The sequence below is a fragment of the Phoca vitulina genome, unplaced genomic scaffold (genome assembly GCF_004348235.1).
Source record: "Phoca vitulina isolate PV1807 unplaced genomic scaffold, GSC_HSeal_1.0 scaffold34, whole genome shotgun sequence".
NCBI lineage: Eukaryota > Metazoa > Chordata > Mammalia > Carnivora > Phocidae > Phoca > Phoca vitulina.
Window position 1 is genome coordinate 12,233,985 of NW_022589737.1, and position 21,216 is coordinate 12,255,200.

At 36.9% G+C, this 21,216-nt stretch overlaps 1 protein-coding gene and 1 pseudogene across 7 annotated transcripts in view; both read right to left on the reverse strand.

The window, feature by feature from the left end:
• Window positions 1-21,216, reverse strand: part of CNTN5 (contactin 5) — a 1,357,780-nt gene that overhangs the window by 191,952 nt on the left and 1,144,612 nt on the right. The window lies entirely within an intron of this gene.
• Window positions 6,532-8,087, reverse strand: LOC116645769 (annotated as a pseudogene).

Sequence of the window (21,216 nt, forward strand, 5' to 3'; positions counted from 1 at the left end):
AGCAAGCTCTTGGACATCAGTCTGAGCACTATTTTTTTGGATCTGTCTTCTCAGGCAAGAACAAAAGCAAAAAAACCCCACAAACAAATATATGGAACTGTATCAAAGTAAAAATCTTTTGCATATCAAAGTAAACAATCAATAAAATAAAAAGCCAATGGCAGAAGATATTTGCAAATGATATAACTGATAAGGGGTTCATATCCAAAATATATAAAGAACTCACACAAGTTGATATCAGAAAAACAAACAATCCAGTTAAAAAAATGGGCAGAGGACCTAAATTGACATTTCTCTAAAGAAAACATACAGATGACCAACAGGTACATGAAAAGATGCTCAACATCAATAATTTTTAGGGAAATGCAAATCAATACCATAATGAGTATCTTCAACAAATAGTGCTAGGAAAACTGGACAGCTACATGGAAAAGAATAGAACTGGACCACTTTCTTAACCATACACAAAAATGAACTCAAAATGAATTAAAGACCTCAATGTGAGACCTGAAACCACAAAACTGCAAGAAAACATAGGTAGTAATTTCTTTGACATCAACCATAGAAACATTTTTTTAGATATGTCTCTTCAGGCAAGGGAAACAAAAACAAAATTAAACTATCGGGACTATACCAAAATAAAAAGCTTTTGTGCAGTGGGGGAAACCACCAACAAAACAAAAAGGCAACCTACTAAATGGAAGATATTTGCAAATTATATGTCTGATAAGGGAACCCCACATAATCTGATTTAAAAAGCACAGAACACCTGAATAGACGTTTTTCCAAAGAACACACACAGGTGGCCAATAGACACATGAAAAAGATGCTCAACGTTATTGATCTTCAGGGAAATACAAATCAAAGCTACAATGAGGTATCACCCCACTCATGTCAGAATGGCTAAAGTCAACAACACAAGAAACAACAGGTGTTGGTGAAGGTATGGAGAAAGCGGAACCCTCTTGCATTGTTGGTGGAAATGCAAACTGGTGTAGCCACTCTGGAAAACAGTATGGAGGTTCCTCAGAAAGTTAAAAATAGACCTACCCTATGATCCAGCAGTTGCACTACTGGGTATTTACACAAATAATTCAAAAAAATAGTAATTCAAATGGATACATGCACCTTGTTTATAGCAGCATTATCTACAATAGCCAAATTATGGAAATAGCCCAATTGTCCATCAACTGATGAATGGATAAAGAAGATGTGATATATGTGTATATATGTGTCTATACACACACACACACACACACACACACACACACTGGAATATTGCTCAGGTTAAAAAGAATTAAATGCTGCCATTTGCAATGACATGGATGGAGCTAGAGAGCATTATCCTAAGCAAAGTAAGTCAGGCAGAGAAAAACAAATACCATGTGATCTCACTCATATGTAGAATTTAAGAAACAAAACAAAAAGCAAAACGAAAAACAAAAGAGAGAGAGGCAAATCAAGAAACAGACTCTTAACTACAAAAAAACCTGATAGGGCAAGACTGTTGAATCTCAGATCTGTACCTCTGAAACAAATAATGCAATATATGTTAAGAAAGAAAAAAAGAAGAAGAAGAATGTAGCAGGAGGGGAAGAATGAAGGGGGGGAAATCGGAGGGGGAGAAGAACCATGAGAGACAATGGACTCTGAAAAACAAACTGAGGGTTCTAGAGGGGAGGGGGTTGGGAGGATGGGTTAGCCTGGTGATGGGTATCGAGGAGGGCACGTTCTGCATGGAGCACTGGGTGTTATGCACAAACAATGAATCATGGAACACTATATCTAAAACGAATGATGTAATGTATGGGGATTAACATAACAATAAAAAATTGGAGCCCCCCCAAGTAGTTGACTAAAGGGAAATAAAGTCCTTTGCAGAAAGAAAAAAAATCATGAGTATATGGATAAGGTATTGTTAAAAACAAAAATACGAGAGCCTATGAATGAGTTAAAAAGTTACTAGAATTGGCACTTTCCAGAAGAGAGAAGGAAAGAGATGAAGGTTTTAAAAAATTATAATTTGGAAAGGCTTTATTTATAAGAAATTGATTTTTAAAAATTTAGTGGAACATTTCTAGGATACCAAACACATATCATTTTCTATCCAGGTTTAAACAATTGAGAAATATGCACCAGGAGCCAAATGAGGACCTAAGTGTCAGCAATCAGCTTTTTTTCTAGAAAGCCTGATTGTAATCAGGCTTTCCTACTTACTACCACAATTGAAATTAATACTCCCTGGAGGATGACAGATCTTTACAAATTCAGGTAAGGTTTGGCACCCAAATTCTATTATTCATTTTCTTTGGGTTCAGGTGAAGAGTGTAAAGGTAAAGAACAGAGTGAAAGGGGTCAAAGAATGCTAATACTAAAACAACATAACAACATAACATAACATAACAACATAACATAACATAACATAAAACATAACATAACATAACATAACATAACATAACATAACATAACATAACATAACATAACATAACATAAAACAACATAACATAACAATTTTTTTCTCAAAAAATGTAATGCTCCTTAGCAGAGCTGAGTTGGAGAAACGGTGGCAATGTAAGCACAAAGCAAGGCTTCCAACAGAACTAATGGAATTAGAGGCTGATCCAGCTGATTCAGGTTTAATCTGTAAGTGTAGGTAGGATCTAGATCTCAAATTCATTAAACCTAAGGGTGCAGAACTGAGGCAAGTTACCATGAGATGTGAGAACAGATACTCAGTGCATGTCTGGCTTTCATTAATATCAACTATCAGATAAGCTACTCCTCATCTCTCTCTCTCTCTTTTTTTTAAGATTTACTTATTTTAGAGAGAGTGAGAGAAAGAGAATGCATGCAAGTGGGGGAAGAGGCAGAGGGAGAGAGAGAGAATTCTCAAGCATACTCCCCCACTGAGTGCAAGCCCAACACAGGGCTTGATCCCAGGACCAGGAGATCATGACCTGAGCCTAAATCAAGAGTCTGTTGCTCAATCCACTGAGCCAGCCAGGCGCCCCGCCATGCTTCATCTTCTGAAGAGGGTATAGAAAAAGATCAGAAGTGCTCATCCCTTTATCTCATTGGTGTGAAGGCATTAAAAGGCAGAGGAAATCATCTAAGCTTTTTGATGCATAAAAATGTGGAACTGCCTGGATAATAAGAGAGCTCCAGCTGTTAATTTTACTTTAGAGTTAATTTGGAGATGGGTGGGCAAAAGATGAAGATGAAAATATGGCCCAGATAAGCGAAGATCTTGTTTGTCATGATGAAGAGTTTGAACATTATCCTATAGGGAGGGAGAGATGAGGAGAGTTTATTTTTTACCTAAAATTTTTATATTGAGTAAATTTAACATATAACATTATGTAAGTTTAAGGTGTACAGAATGTTACTTTAAAACACAGATTGTAATATGATTGCCAATGTAACAATATTTATCACATTGCATAATTATAGTACAATATTATTGTCTATATTCATTATTGCACATTAGATCTCTCTGGCTTATTTACTACTCATCACAAGTTTGTACCCTTAAACACTATTGCTCTTATCCATTCCATCCCTGGTAAACACCATTTTACTCTATGTTTTTCACAGATTTAACTTTTTTAGATTCCACATATAAGTAATATCATACAGTACCTGTCTTTTTCTGTCTGACTTATCTTGCTAAGCATAATGTGCTCAATCAGGGCCCATCCATGTTTTTGTAAATGGGAAGATATATTTCTTTCTTGTGACCAAATAATATTCCATTATGTATATGTGCCACATCCTTTTAATCCATTCATCTAATGATGGGCATTTGAGTTATTTCCACATCTTGGTCATCGTGAATAATCATGGGAGTGCAGATAACATTGCAATCCTATTTTCATTTCCTTTGGCTAAATACTTGGAAGTGGAATTGCTGAATCACATGGTCGATCTATTTTTAGTTTTTTGAGAAAGCTCCCTATTGTTTTCCATAGTGGTTGGGCCAACTTACAGTCCTACCAACAATCTATAAGTGTTCCCTTTCACCACATCCTTGCCAGCACCTGTTCTTATACTTGATGATGACATTCTAACAGATGTGAGGGGGTATTGTGGTTCTGATTTGCATTCCCCTGATGATTAGTGATGATGAGCATCTTTCCATGTGTCTGTTGGCCACTTTGAATCCTCTTAGGAGAAATGTCTATTTAGTTCTTCTGCCTGTGTTTTTTAAATTGGGTTTTTGTTGTTATTGAGTTGACTGAGTTATTTATATATTTTGGATATTAACCTCTTATCTGACATGTAGTTTGCAAAAATATTCTACTTTGTAGGTTTTTTTAAAATTTTTTTTAATAGTTTCTTTTGCTTTGCAGAAGCTTTTGAATTTGATGTAGTCCCATTTGTTGATTTTTTTTTTCTTTTGTGGTGTGTGCATCATTCCTAAAAAAATATTGCCAAGACCAGTATTGATGAGCTTCTTCCCTATGTTTTCTAGGATTTTATGCTATCAGGTTTTATGTTTAGGTCTCTGATCTATGTCAAGTTAAGTTTTGTAACCAGTGTAAGATAGGGGTCCAATTTCATTGTTCTGCATGTGTTTCTCTAGTTTTCCCAGCACTGTTGGTTAAAGAGACTATCTTTTCCCCATTAGGCATTCCTGGCTCCCTTGTTAAATATTAGTTGGTCATATATGCCAGGGTTTAATTCTGGGCTCTCTATTCTGTTGCCCTAGTCGATGTGTCTATTTTTGTGCCATTTCTATACTGTTTTTATTACTGTGGCTTTGTAGTATAGTTTGAAATTGGGAACATGATACCTCCAACTTTGTTCTTTTTTTCTCAGGATGACTTTGGCTATTCAGGGTCTTATATAGTTCCCCACAAATTTTAGAATTGTTTCTTCCATTTCTGTGATGAATGTCTTTGGTGTTTTGATGGAGATTGCTTTGAATCTATAGACAGATGGCTTTGGGTAGTACCATTTTTACATTAATTCCTACAACCTATGAACATGGGATATATTTCCATTTGTTTGTATCTTCTTTGATTTCTTTCAGCAGCGTTCTATAGATTTAAATTACAGATATTTCACTTCTTGGTTAAATTTATTCCTAAATATTTTATTGTTTTTTTTAATTAACATTATGTACTATTTGTTTCAGGGGTACAGGTCTGTGATTCATCAGGCTTACACAATTCATAGTGTTCACCTAGCACATTCCTTCCCCAGTGTCCATCACCCAGCCACCCCATCCCTCCCACCCTCCTCCACTCCAGCAACCCTCATTTTGTTTCCTGAGATTAATAGTCCCTTACGGTTTGTCTACCCCTCCGGTTTCATCTTGTTTCATTTTTCCCTCCCTTCCCCGATGATCCTCTGTCTTGTTTCTCAAATTCCTCATATCAGTGAGATCATATGATAATTGTCTTTCTCTGATTGACTTATTTCGCTTAGCATAATACCCTCTAGTTTCATCCACGTTGTTGCAAATGGCAAGATTTCATTTTTGATGGCTGCATAATATTCCATTGTATATATATACCACATCTTCTTTATCCATTCATCTGTCGATGGACATGTAGGCTCTTTCCATAATTTGGATATTGTGGACATTGCTGCTATAAACATTGGGATGCATGTGCCCCTTTGGATCACTACATTTGTATCTTTCAGGTAAAGTCCCAGTAGTGCTGGATCATAGAGTAGCTCTATTTTCAACTTTTTGAGGAACCTCCATATGTTTTTCAGAGTGGCTGCACCAGCTTGCATTCCCACCAACAGTGTAGGAGGGTTCCCCTTTTTCCACATCCTCACCAATATCTGTCATTTCCTGACTTGTTAATTTTAGCCATTCTGACTGGTGTGAGGTGATATCTGTATTTCCCTGATGTCAAGAGATGTTGAGCACTTTTTCATATGTCTGTCAGCCACTTGGATGTCTTCTTTGCAGAAATGTCTGTTCCTGTCTTCTGCCCATTTCTTGATTGGATTATTTGTTCTTTGGGTGTTGAGTTTGATAAGTTCTTTATAGATTTTGGATACTAGCCCTTTATCTGATATGTCATTTGCAAATATCTTCTCCCATTCTGTCGGTTGTCTTTTGGTTTTGTTGACTGTTTCCTTTGCTGTGCAAAAGTTTTTTATCTTGATGAAGTCCCAGTAGTTCATTTTTGCCCTTGCTTCCCTTACTTTTGTTGATGTGTCTAGGAAGAAGTTGCTGCAGCTGAGGTCGAAGAGGTTGTTTTGGGTAGTTTCATTTTTACATTAATTCTTACAATCTATGTTCTCTTCAAGGATTTTTTTTTCTCATTAAACTTTTGTTTTAATGGGTCTCAAAATTCTGTGACAAATTTTTGGTCAAGTTGTTTCCATTAAAAAGTACCGATTTTAAAAACTAATAACTTAAAACTGCCACACACACACAAAAACCCAAATGGTCCACAAAACATTCTCCTTTCCTTCTGAAGGTTTTACGATGCATTATTATCATTAACCAGTCTTTTACTATTAAACTTAAATGGCCAATTGACACAAACAGTTCTGAGACCATTCTTCCACCACTGATTAAGACTGGGGTGGCAGGTATTGGGGATAATATTCATTTAGCCTTCTGAGCTTTCTGGGCAGACTTGGTGACCTTGCCAGCTCCAGCTGCTTTCTTGTCCCCTGCTTTGATGACACCCATAGCAACTGTCTGTCTCATGATACAAACAGCAAAACGGCCCAGAGGAGGATAGTCAGAGCTCTCAACACACATAGGCTTGCCAGGAACCATATCAACAATGGCAGCATCACCAGATTTCAAGAACTTGGGACCACCTTCCAGATTTTTTCCAGAACGATGATCTATCTTCTCCTTCAGCTCAGCAAACTTGCAAGCAATGTGAGCTGTGTGACAATCCAGCACAGGTGCATACCAGCACTGATTTGGCCTGGATGGTTCAGGATAATCACCTGAGCCGTGAAGCCAGCTGCTTCCATTGGTGGATCATTTTTGCTGTCACCAGCCACATTGCCACGATGAACATCTTTGACAGATACGTTCTTGACATTGAAGCCCACAATTGTCCTCAGGAAGAGCCTCATTCAAAACTTCATGGTGCATTTCAACAGACTTTACTTCAGTTGTAACATTGACTGGAGCAAAGGTGACCACCATGCCAGGTTTAAGAACACCAGTCTCGACTTGGCCCACAGGGACAGTACCAATACCACCAATTTTGTAGACGTCCTGGAGAGGCAGACGTAAGGGCTTGTCAGTTGGACGAGTTGGTGGCAGAATGCAATCCAGAGCTTCAGGAAGTGTGGTTCCACTGGCATTCCCATCTTTATGGGTGACTTTCCATCCCTTGAACCAAGGCATGTTAGCACTTGGCTCCTCATGTTGTCACCATTCCAACCAGAAATTGGCACAAATGCTACTGTGTTGGGGTTGTAGCCAATTTTCTTAATGTAGGTGCTGACTTCCTTGACGATTTCCTTGTGTCTCTTCTGGCTGTAGGGTGGCTCAGTGGAATCCATCTTGTTAACACCAACAATTAGTTGTTTTATACCCAGTGTGTAAGCCAGAAGGGCATGCTCACGGGTCTGCCCATTCTTGGAGATACCGACTTCAAATTCACCAACACCAGCAGCAACAATCAGGACAGCACAGTCAGCCTGAGATGTGCCTGTAATCATGTTTTTGATAAAGTGTCTGTGTCCTGGGGCATCAATGATGGTCACGTAATACTTGCTGGTCTCGAATTTCCACAGGGAGATATGAATGGTGATACCACATTCACATTCAGCTTCCAGTTTATCCAAGACCCAGGCATACTTGAAGGAGCCCTTTCCCATCTCAGAACCCTCCTTCTCAAAATTTTCAATAGTTTTGTCGATCCCACCACATTTATAGATCAGATGACCAGTAGTGGTAGACTTGCCTGAATCTACATGTCCAATGACGACGATGTTGATGTGAGTCTTTTCCTTTCCCATTTTGGTTTAGGTTGAGTGGTGATTTTCACACCTGTGTTTTGGCAGCAAACCCGTTGTGACAAAGCTCTCCTCAAGGATTTTGTTCTCCTCAAGGATTCTGATGGATTCCTATCTCACACTGAGGTCTTTCATCCGTTTTGCATCTATTTTTGTGTGTGGGGTAAGAGAATGGTCCAGTTTCATTCTTCAACATGTGGCTATCCAATTTTCCCAACACCATTTGTTGAAGAGACTTTTTTCCAGTGGACATTCCTTCCTGCTTTGTTAAAGATTAGTTGACCATAGAGTTGAGGGTCCATTTCTGGGCTCTCTATTCTGTTCCATTGATCTACGTGTCTGTTTTTGTGCCAGTACCATACTGTCTTGATGATCACAGCTTTGTAACAAAGCTTGAAGTCCAGAATTGTGATGCCACCAGCTTTGCTTTTCTTTTTCAACATTCCTCTGGCTATTCGGGGTCTTTTCTGGTTCCATACAAATTTTAGGACTATTTGTTCCATTTCTTTGAAAAAAGTGGATGGTATTTTGATGGGGATTGCATTGAATGTGTAGATTGCTCTAGGTAGCATTGACATCTTCACAATATTTGTTCTTCCAATCCATGAGCATGGAACGTTTTCCATTTCTTTGTGTCTTCCTCAATTTCTTTCATGAGTATTCTATAGTTTTCTGAGTACAGATCCTTTGCCTTTTTGGTTAGATTTACTCCTAAGTATCTTATGATTTTGGGTGTAATTGTAAGTGGGATCCACTCCTTAATTTCTTTCTTTTGTCCTGTTGTTAGTGTATAGAAATGCCACTGATTTCTGTGCATTGATTTTATATCCTGCCATTTACTGAATTCCTGTATGAGTTCTAGCAGTTTTGGGGTGGAGTCTTTTGGGTTTTCCACATAAAGTATCATATCACCTCAAAGAGTGAGTTTGACTTCTTCTTTGATGATTTGTATGCCTTTTATTTCGTTTTGTTGTCTGATTGCTGAAGCTAGGACTTCTAGTACGATGTTGAATAGCAGTGGTAATACTGGACATCCCCGCCATGTTCCTGACCTTAGGAGAAAAGCTCTGTTTTTCCCCATTGAGAATGATATTTGCTGTGGGTTTTTCATAGATGACTTTTAGGGTATTGAGGTATGTACCCTCTATCCCTACGCTCTGAAGAGTTTTAATCAAGAAAGGGTGCTGTAGTTTGTCAAATGCTTTTTCTGCATCTATTGAGAGTATCATATGGTTCTTGTTCTTTCTTTTATTAATGTATTGTATCAAAATGATTGATTTGCAGATGTTGAACCAACCTTGAAGCCCAGGAATAAATCCCACTTGGTTGTGGTGAATAATCCTTTTAATGTACTATTGGATCCTATTGGCTAGTATTTTGGTGAGAATTTTTGCATCCATGTTCATCGGAGATATTTGTCTGTAATTCTCCTTTTTGATGGGGTCTTTGTCTGATTTTGGGATCAGGGTAATGCTGGCCTCATAAAATGAGTTTGGAAATTTTCCTTCCATTTCTATTTTTTGGAAAATTTCATAAGAATAGGTATTAATTCTTCTTTAAATGTTTGGTAGAATTCCCCTGGGAAGCCATCTGGCCCTGGACTTTTGTTTGTTGGGAGATTTTTGATGACTGCTTCAATTTCCTTAGTGGTTATAGGTCTGTTCAGGTTTTCTATTTCTTCCTGATTCAGTTTGGTAGTTTATATGTCTCTAAGAAACATCCATTTCTTCCAGATTGTCTAATTTGTTGGCATATAGTTGCTCATAATATGTTCTTATAATTGTTTTTATTTCTTTGGTGTTGGTTGTGATCTCTCCTCTTTCATTTATGATTTTATTTATTTGGGTTCTTTCTCTCTCCTTTTTGATAAGTCTGGCCAGAGGTTTATCAATCTTATTAATTCTTTCAAAGAACAAGTTCCTAGTTTCATGGATCTGTTCTACTCTTCTTTTGGTTTCTATTTCATTGATTTCTGCTCTGACCTTTATTATTTCTCTTCTCCTGCTGTGTTTAGGCTTTATTTGCTGTTTTTCCAGCTCCTTTAGGTGTAGGGTTAGGTTGTGTATTTGAGACCTTCCTTGTTTCTTGAGAAACTTGTATTGCTATATACTTTCCTTTTAGGACCGCCTTTGCTGCATCCCAAAGATTTTGAACAGTTGTGTTTTCATTTTCAATTGTTTCCATGATTTTTTTAAATTCTTCTTTAATTTCCTGGTTGACTCATTCATTCCTTAGTAGTGATTGAGTTCTAGTTTCAAAGCATTGTGGTCTGAAAATATGCAGGGAATGATCCCAGTCTTTTGGTACCAGTTGAGACCTGATTTGTGACCTAAGATGTGATCGATTCTGGAGAATGTTCCATGGGCACTAGAGAAGAATGTGTATTCTGTTGCTTTGGGATGGAATATTCTGAATATATCTGTGAAGTCCATTCAGTCCAGTGTGTCATTTAAAGTCTTTATTTCCTTGTTGATCTTTTGCTTAGATGATCTGTCCATTTCAGTGAGGGGGGTATTAAAGTCCCCTACTATTATTGTATTGTTGTTAATGTGTTTCTTTGATTTTGTTATTAATTGGCTTATATAATTGGCTGCTCCCATGTTAGGGGCATAGATATTTACAATTGTTATATCTTCTTGTTGGATAGACGCTTTAAGTAGGATATAGTGTCCTTCCTCATCTCTTATTATAGTCCTTGGTTTAAAATCTAATTTGTCTGATATAAGGACTGCCACCCCAGCTTTCTTTTGATGTTCATTAACATGGTAAATTGTTTTTCATCCCCTCACTTTCAATCTGGAGGTGTCTTTGGGTCTAAAATGAGTCTCTTGCAGGCAGCATATTGATGGTTCTGGTTTTTTTATCCTATCTGACACATCCTGTGTCTTTTGATTAGGGCATTTAGCCCATTTACATTCAGGGCAACTATTGAAAGATAGGAATTTTGTGCCATTGTATTGCCTGTAAGGTGACTGTTACTGTATATTGTCCCTGTTCCTTTTTGTTCTATGTTACTTTTAGGCTCTTTCTTTGCTTAGAGGACCCTTTCCAATATTTCTTGTAGGGCTGGTTTTGTGTTTGCAAATTCCTTTAGTTTTTGTTTGTCCTGGAAGCTTTTTATCTCTCCTTCAATTTTCAATGACAGCCTAGCTGGATATAGTATTCTTGGCTGCATATTTTTCTCATTTAGTGCTCTGAAGATATCATGCCAGTCCTTTCTGACCTGCCATGCCTCTGTGGATAGGTCTGTTGCCAATCTAATGTTTCTACCATTGTAGGTTACAGACCTCCTGTCCTGAGCTGCTTTTAGAATTTTCTCTTTGTTTCTGAGACTTGTAAGTTTTAACATTAGATGTTGAGGTGTTGACCTATTTTTATTGATTTTGAAGGGGGTTCTTTGTGCCCCCTGGATTTTGATGCCTGTTTCCTTCCCCAAATTAGGGAAGTCCTCTGCTATAATTTGCTCCAATATGCCTTCTGCCCCTCCCTCTCTTTCTTCTTCTGGGATCTCAACTATTCTCATATTCTTTCATCTTATGGTATCACTTATCTCTCGAATTCTCCCCACATGAAACAGTAGTTATCTCTCTTTTTCTCAGCTTCTTTATTTTCCATCATTTTGTTTTCCATATCACTAATTCTCTCTTCTGCCTCTTTATCTTAGCAGTTAGAGCCTCCCATTTTGATTGCACCTCATTAATAGCCTTTTTGATTTCAACTTGGTTAGATTTTAGTTCATTTCTCTGGAAAAGGATTGTCTAGTATCTTCTATGCTTTTTTCAAGCCCAGCTAGTATCTTTATAATCATCATTCTGAACTCTAGTTCTGACATCTTACTAATGTCTGTATTGATTAGGTCCCTGGCAGTTGGTACTCCCTCTTGTTCTTTTTCTTAAAGTGAGTTTTTCCATCTTGTCATTTTGTCCAGAGAAGAAGAGATGAATGAGAGAATAAAATGTAAGAGGGTAACAATGCCCCCAGAAAAAATACACACTAAACAAATCAGAAGAGACGCAAAAACTTGGGGGTTGTGGGGTGAAGAAAGAAAAAAAAAAAGAATATGATCAGGCTGGTGAATAGAACAGAGCCACACACTAGATTTTGGGTGTATTTTGGTCTGTTAGAAGAAACTGCCTCCCCAAATTTTAAAGAAAGAAAAACTTATATATATACAAAAATAAGGGAAATATGATGAAGGGATGGAATATGAATGTAAAGCTGAAAATTAAGAAAGATTTTAAAAGGAATTGATAAGATAAGAAGTTGGTTGAAAAAAGAAAAAAAAAAAAAAGGAGACAATGTGATCAGGCAGGAGACTAGAACAAAGCCATACACTAGATTTAGGGTATATTTTGGTCTGTTAGAAGAAACTGTATTCCAAAATTTTAACAAAGGAAAAAAATATATATATATACAAAAAAATAATGTTAAATATATTGAAGGGATAGAATATGACTGTAAAAATGAAAATAAAAAAAGATTTTAAAAAAGGAATTGGTAAGATAAGATGTTGGTTGAAAAAGGAAAGAAGAAAAATTAAAAAAAATAGAAAAAAAAAAGAAAGAAAATTTAAAAAATTAACTTTGAAAGACTAAAGAATTAGGGGGAAAAAGCCATGAATTCTATGTGCTATATTCCCCTAGCACTGGAGATTTGCAGTTCTCATTGATCAGTAAACTTGATCTTGGCTAGATATTCTTGCTGATCTTCTGGGGGGGTGGCTTTTTGCAGTGAGCCTCAAATGTCTTTGACTGAGTTGGAATTGCACCGCCCTTGCCAGGGGTCAGGCTAAGTAATCTGCTTGGGTTTGCTCTCGGTAGCTTTTGTTCCCTGAACCCTTTCCACATAGCTTTGGAGGATGAGAATGAAAATGGTGGCCTCCCAATCTCTGGCCCCAGAGGAGGGGAGAATGTGGGGCCCCACTCCTCAGTGAGCCCTCAGAGAAAAGCAGTCAATCACTCCTGTCTCCCTGGTCTCTGACCACACTCCGAGCACACCCAGCCTATGACCGAGCATTTCTATCTCTGGCACACAACCCCGTTTGGAGTCTCCAAACCCATCAGATTCCTGTGGTGCACTCCTGCAACACTCCTCCCGGGGGAGGAAGGGGTTCTCCCTGGATCTGCCACTTGTTGGGTCCTTGCTCATAGAGTAGTGGCCCAACTGTGCCACAGATCACAGTTTATGGCAATCCTGAGCTGAGAACCCACTCCTCAGCTCTGTCTTTGCAGCCAGCTTCCCTGCTCCGATACTTGGTAGCTCTGCTACACTCAGGCATCCCTGGTCTTTCTGTGACCCCCAGGGTCCTGAGATCACACTGTCCCAGCGAGGGTTCCACCCCCCTGCTTAGCCACTGGAATGATGTCCCTCAGTGGAGCAGACTTTGAAAACTTCTGATTTTGTGCTCTGTGGCTCTATCACTTGCCAATAGCTGGCTGACAGAGGCTCCCTCCCCCTAAGTTCTATCTTCCCATATATCACTTCAGATTCACTTCTCCACAAGTCCTATCTTCCAGAAAGTGGTCACTTTTCTGTTTATAGAATTCCTGCTATTCTTTTCTTCAATCTCCTGTTGAGTTTGTAGGTGTTCAGAATGGTTTGATAACTATCTAGCTGAATCCCTGGGACCAGACGAAATTTAGGTCTCCTACTCCTCTGCCATCTTGCTCCTCCTATTTTATTGTTTTTGATGCTATTGTGAATGGGATGGTTTTCTTTATTTTTTTCTCAGATGTTTTATCATTAGTGTAAAGGAATGCAATTGATTTGTATATGTTGATTTTGTATCCTACAATTTTACTGAAATGGTTAATTTTAACAGATTTTTGTCTGATTCTTTAGGATTTTTTATGTATAGGATCATATCATTAAATGATGATAATTTTACTTCTTCCTTTCAATTTGGATGTCTTTTATTTCTATGTCTTGCCTAATCACTTTAGCTAGGACTTCCAGTACTATATTGAATAGGAGTGGTCAGAGGGCACCTGGATGGCTCAGTCAGTTAAGCGTCTGCCTTCTGCTCAGGTCATGATCTCAGGGTCCTGGAATCAAGCCCCACATTGGGTTCTATGCTCAGTGGGAGTCTGCTTTTCCTTCTCCTTCTGTCCCTCCCTACTGCTTGTGGTCTCTCTCTTGCTCTTTCTCTCTCAAATAATTAAATCAAATATTTTAAAAAATAAATAAATAAGAGTGGTGAGAATGGGCATCCTTTTCTTGTTCCTGAGAAACACTTAATTTCTCTCCATTGAGCATGTTGCTAGTTGTGGGTTTGTCATGTGGCCTTTATTATGTTGAGGCATGTTCCTTGTATACTCAGTCTGTTGAGTTTTATCATGGGGTACCTGGGTGGTTCAGCTGGTTAAACATCTGCCTTTGGCTCAGGTCATGATCCCAGTGTCCTGGGATTGAGCCTGACAGCAGGCTCCCTGCTCCATGGGAGGCCTGCTTCTCCCTCTCCCTTTGCCTGCTGCTCCCCCTGCTTGTGCTCTCTTTCTCTGTCAAATAAATAAATAAAAAATATTTATTAAAAAAGAGTTTTTATCATGAAAGGATGTTGTATTTTGTCAAATGCTTTTCCTATATCTATTAAAATGATCATGTGATTTTTATCTTTCATTTTATTGATGTGATGTATACACTTAATAATTTGTGTATGTTGAACTGTCTTTGCATCCTACAGATAAATCATACTTGGTGGCTATGGTGTATAATTCTTTTTTTTTTTTTTTTTTTTGAGAGAAAGAGAGAGAGAGAGCACATGAGTGGGGAGAAGGGAAAGGGAAAGAAGGACACTGAGAGAGAGAATCCTAAGCAGGCTCCATGCCCAGTGTGGAGCCCCACTTGGAGCTTGATCTCATGACCCTGAGATCATGAACTGAGCTGAAATCAAGTCTGAGGCCCAACCAACTGAGCCACCCAGGTGCCCCATTGTATGTGTTTACACTTTTTTAACGTGTTCTTTTTTTTAAAGATTTTTTTTTTTTTATTTCTTTATTTGAGAGAGAGAGAATGAGAGAGAAAGCACATGAGAGGGGGGAGGGTCAGAGGGAGAAGCAGACTCCCCGCCGAGCAGGGAGCCCGATGCGGGACTCGATCCAGGGACTCCAGGATCATGACCTGAGCCGAAGGCAGCTGCCCAACCAACTGAGCCACCCAGGCGCCCTAACGTGTTCTTTTTTAATATGTGTTTTAATGTGTTCTTAAATTTGATTTGCTAATATTTTGTTGAGAATTTTTGCACCAATATTCATCAGGGATATTGATCTATAGTTTTCTTGTGGTAACCTTACCTGGTTTTGGTAGCAAAGTAATGCTGGTCTTGTAGAATGCATTTGGAAGTGTTACCTCCTCCTCAATATTTTGGAAGAGTTAAGGGGGATTGATATCAGTTCTACTTTACATCTCTGGTGGAATTCTCCAGTGAAGCCACCTGGTCCTGGAGTTTTCCTTTTTTTTTTTTTTTTTTTTTTTTAATATTTTTCTTTTTTATTACAGATTGAATCTTTTCACCTATTATTGATCTGTTCAGATTTTCTACTTCTTCCTGATTCAGTCTTGGTAGGTTGTATGTTTCTAGAAATGTATCCATTTCTTCTAGTTTATGTAATTTGTTGGTATATACTTGTTTCTGGTAGTCTTATGATTCAGCTGTATTCTGCTGTATCATTTGTAATGTATGCTCTTTTATTTCTAATTTTATTTATTTGAGTCTGTTCTCTTTTTTTCTTAGTCTAGCTAAAGGTCAATTTTGTCAATTTTATTTATCTTTTTTAAGAACCAGATCTTAGTTTTGTTGATCCTTTCTATAGGTTTTGTGGTCTCTATTTAATTTATTCCTGCCCTGATCCTTATTTCCTTCCTTCTAAGTTTGGGTTTAATTTGTTCTTTTTTTTCTAGTTTGAGGAGGTATAAGATTAGGTTGTTTATTTGAGATCTTTTTAATTTCTTAATGTATATGTTTATTACTATAAAATTTCCTCTCAGAACTTCTTTTGTAGCATTCTACAATATTTAATATGTTATGTTTTTATTTTCATTTGTTTCAAGATAGTTTTTTTATTTCTCTTTTGATTTCGTCTCTGATCCAATGATTGTTTAGAAATTTGTTTAGTTTCTACATACTTGTAGATGTTCTCAATTTCTTCTTTTGTTAATTTCTAGTTTTACACCATATTGGTCAGTAAAGATAGTTGGTATGATTTTAATTTTTTTTTTTTTTTTGAGAGAGAGAGAGAGAGAAGAGGGAGAAAGAGAATCTTAAGCAGGCTCCACACCCTGTGCTGAACCAAACACAGGGCTGGATCTCATGACCCTGAGATCATGACCTGAGCTGAAATCAAGAGTTGGTCTCTGAACTGATTGAGCCACACAGGTGCCCCATGTATGATTTTAATCTTAAATTTGCTAAGATTTGTGATTTGCTAAGATATGATCTACCCTGAAGAATATTCCATGTGCACTTGAGAAGAATGTCTATTCCATTGTTATTGGATGGAATGTTCTGTATGTCTATCAAGTCCATTTGTTTTAAAGTGTGGTTCAATTGCAATATTTCTTTGTTGATTTTCTGTCTGGATGATCTATCCATTGCTGATAGTAGAATATTGAAGTCCTATACAATTATTGTATTATTGTCTATTTCTTCCTTAAGATCTATTCTTAATTACTTACTATATTTTGGTGCTCAGGTGTTGGGAGCATATATATATTTATGATTTTTATGTATTCTTGATGTAATGACCCCTTTATCATTATAAAATGACCTCTTTTGTCTCTTATTACCTTTTTTTTTTGGCGAGAAGTTTATTTTATCTAGTATAAGTTTGGTTATGCCCGCCTTCTTTTCATTTGCATTTGCTTATCATCTTCTATTCTTTCACTTTGAGTCCATGTATGTCTTTAGAGTTGAAATGACTCCTGTGTAGACAGCATATAGTTAGGTTTTGTTTTTGTCTGTTTGTTCTTAATCCGTCCAGCCACTCTGTGCCTTTTACCTGATAAGTTCAATCCATTTATATTTAAGGTGATTATTGATGTGTAAGGATTTACTATCCTCATTTTATCTTTTGTCTTTTGGTGATGTTGTTTCTCCATTGTTTCTTTTTCCTTTTTTTTCTGTCTACCCTAGTAAGTTGGTAGTTTTCCATGGTGATTTGCTCAGTCTCCCCTTTTGTTTTTGTTTCATATCTCTGCTCTAGATTTTTGCTTTGTGGTTACCATGAGGTTTACATAAAACATCTCATAGAGAAAATTGTTGATAACAGTTTATCTTCATTTCCTATAAAGATTCCATCCTTTTACTTTCCTTTTATATATTTTAATGTCACAAATTATCCCTTTTTATGCTGTGATGTTACTAAGTTGTGGTGGCTATAGTTATTTTAATGCTCTTTTCCTTTAAGCTATAGTTAAGAATTTAATATATTATTCTAAAACAATATTCTAATTCTGATGACTATTTATCACATGTACTGTACCTAGAGGGATCTGAAGAGAGACCTCAGTGACTAGGGGAAGGGAAAGAAAAGGGAAGTAAGCAGACAAAAAGAACTACAGGAAAATGTCTTCTGCTGTCTGCTCCAGGATGTGAGAAGACAGTCCATGAGACCCTCCCGCCACCCCCAACGAGAGGATTCTATCCTCAGGCTATGTGGCCAGGTACCCCCACTCACTGCCTTTACCCTTTACCTCCTCTGCCAGAAAGGGTGTGCTGGCTCACTCTCAACTTGCCTCTGCTTCTCTGCCATCACTGCCTCTGCCACTACCTATTCCACTGCCACTGTGCTTGCTCTGCCACCTCCTTTCTGGTCATGTACATCCATTTTCTGGTGCACAATGGGCGTCCTGAAATGCTGTGCAGAGACACTTTTTTTCTTTTCCATTATGTATTTTTCATTAGTTGTGAATCAAAGGGGAGAGAAAAAAAGGAATGTCCCATGCCACCATGATGCTGATGTCACTCTGAGGAGACTTATAAGACATGATCACATTTACATTGTAAATACAGTACTATTCTAGCAGAGATATCATTTAAGACATTACTGAAGTAGCCTAGGCAAAAGATGAGGAAAATCTGGATTATAGGCAATGGTGAGAATGGAGACCATATCTTATGTTTTATTTTGCACATTGCTTAGTGTAGTGCCTTGTATAGAGATGACATTTGATAAATTTCTATTAATATATTTTCATATATTGTCCATGGCATGTATAACTAAACTTGCCTAATCATTTATATCACTTCATATTAGCTTAAAGGAAAAGTATATTAAGAAAATGAATTTATCATGAATGGCCAGATAGTTTTTTAAACTATATCACAGTATTTTCAACATTGAATATGATCTACTTACTGAGGATAGTTATTACACATTCTGTGATGTGTTTATTTAGAATGGCAAAATTTGTTATAGACAGACATAAATCTTATTTTGTTTGTCACTAACAACTAGAGATCCAAGACTAAAGAACAAATCTTCAAATGATGAGAGAATGTTTTCTAAGAGAAGTTAGCAGAGTCATTCTATAATTATAGTTTTAGGCCTCCTCATAATAATAGATAAAACATAAATGTAATTTAAAATTGTGTGTGTGTGCCTATTCCCACTCAAAAAATTAAGCAATAATGGATATTCATTAGCAATAATGGATAAATTAAACTGTACGTAGAAGAAAATAAACATCTTATATAATTCCCCATGAAGATATAATCACTATCTATGTTTTGGGCTATTTCCTTCCAGTATTTAATAAAAGGTATTTATATGAGAAAAATTATAAGAGTTACCCTTAGCCAGGCCTCAAACTCAATACCTTTAAGCATTATTGATAGCTATTTCTTTCACAAGGAATGCAAAATCCTTTTGTGGGCTATAAAATGTCCATTTTTTTCTATCTGAACTGCTATATTTACTATGTTTACAAAGAAGCTAAATGAAGCTTTTTCCTTTTTACATAAAGATTAGATTTTATTCTGCTTGTGCTAGAATATCTTAAAATAAAGCTTTTCTACTCCACAGTGTCTGATTCTGATAGTGGCCAATAATTTAATAAACAAATCATGCTGTTAGAGAAAGGCTATTAATGGAGTAATTTGGGAACAATCACAGAACTGTTTTACAGACCAAAGCCCTGAAAGCTTCTTATGGTTTGTTATCAGGCTACATTTAGTCCTATTGTCTTTTGAGTACATCTCCTGAGAGAACCCTGTTTGCTTAGAACAGCAGGATTCTTGAGACCCAAGTCCCAAGAGTGCCTGGAATTTCAGACCATATAGTCAAAAGCAAGTCAATATACTTTCCTGTCTCTGTTTCATCAGTAAGATGATAGTAATGGCTCAGAGAATTGAAAGAAAAACAATGATGGCAAAGCATTTTGCAAATACAAGTTCTTAATTGACTGGTCATTAAGGAAACCTATTAAGCAATGAAGACTCCTTAGAGACTCCTGTCAAACCATGCTTTTCATCTAAATACAAACCTTCACACATGTTGCTTACCAGTCACACAAACACCTCCCAGAACACTCTTCAGAAGCTTACATCTATCAGCATTTGCTGAACCAAGAGATTAGTGGTCAAAGAACAAAGGCACCAGAGGTTTGAAAATGCCATTCCAATGCCTGCCAAAAACATGACTTTCTTCAATAAGAACATATGTGATTGATGACTGGTGAAAGAAACTAGCCTCACATTGCCCTGAATGGTAACAATGACAATAGCTAATATGCCATATTATTTGTTAAGTGCTTTATAGGAATAATTTCATTTACTCTCCATAGGAATCTCTCATCAAAATCATGATCACACAGTGAGGTCAAAAGACTAACTAAATGTTGGTAACATAATGGAACTTTAAAAATGATGTTTCAAATGGGAGGACCTCCAATTCAATATTTGATATTGACAGCATAATCCTGACACCCAAACTTGACAAAAAAAAGCATGAAAAAGGAAGGTATGGATCAGTTTTACGTAGTTAATTAGTTAGATAAATGATAGATACATATAGAGATGATAGATAGATAGATGATAGATAGATAGATAGACATAGATGAGATACATATATACATAGATATAGACAGGAGTTACCAGAAAATTGAGGTCTGTAGAATAATCAAGTTTTTAAACATCAGATCCAAGTGGAGTGCTTCATTATGAAATACAAAATAAGGTAACTTTATAATTCTTCACTTCCATAGGCTAAAAAAAGGGAAAAAAATACATAATCACCTAAGACCAGCACTTCCCAATTGTATTTTGTGAATTACATCAGATTGTTAATAAGTATTCCAAGAAAGGAGTTTCTGGAATTAAATAAGCATTAGAAATCCATACTACACCTCCCTTTTGAGAGTCATAGAGCAAATGCATAAAATGTTCCAAGGAGTTCTGTTATGAAAAGTTGGTTTAATGGTTTAACATGGTGTTTCTAAATTTGTTTGACCAGAAAATTCATTTTTATCAGAACATATAGTAATATTCTGAGGAATGGGTTTATGAAATACTGATCTAAGAGATGTTAAAATAGTATTTAATAAAATTCTTTATTCATGATCAAACATGAATTGACCATTTAGAAATATGTTGTTTTTAAGCTTTAAGAAAAATTATTCAGAGAATCATTAGAGAGAAAGATGCATAGAAATGCCACCTTTCGTACCAAGGTAAGACCAGAAATATAAGTACAGAAATGTGAATAAGCTTGATAATAAAAGCCTTTAGAGGTTTACAGGTTGAGATCATGCCTTGCTGAGGAAAAAAATTCTAGAATCACATCATTTGATTTTATCCTTACTGATGTCCCTTTCTAGTATCATTCTGACTTCACTGAATATCCCTTGAAAGCTCTGACTTACGAATGCACAAACATGACTTCAGCTAATTCTTTTTGCCCCAGTAGAAACAGGCTCACATTAAAAAAATACATATATTTGAAGGACAAAAGGGAAATACATTAAAAGAATGGATATCAGATCTCTGGCAATCTGGTGAAGAATACAGCTTGAACGTTGAGGTTAATTGACATCAACCTCTTCTTCTCTTAGAATTGGAGAGGGCGTTCCAGGACTAGTCCATCTGCACATTGTCATTCTGTCCAAGCATGACTGAAGACCTGCACAGATGGAGTATTTAATTTCTAATCCAAGAGGAAATGAGACCTATTCTCTTTCTTTGAAAAACTAGATTTTACCCTGTGAGTTCCATTTTCCTGTTTAGTTCATATTTGTCAGTGGCAAAAGTTGGCTGGAAGGAAGACCCAG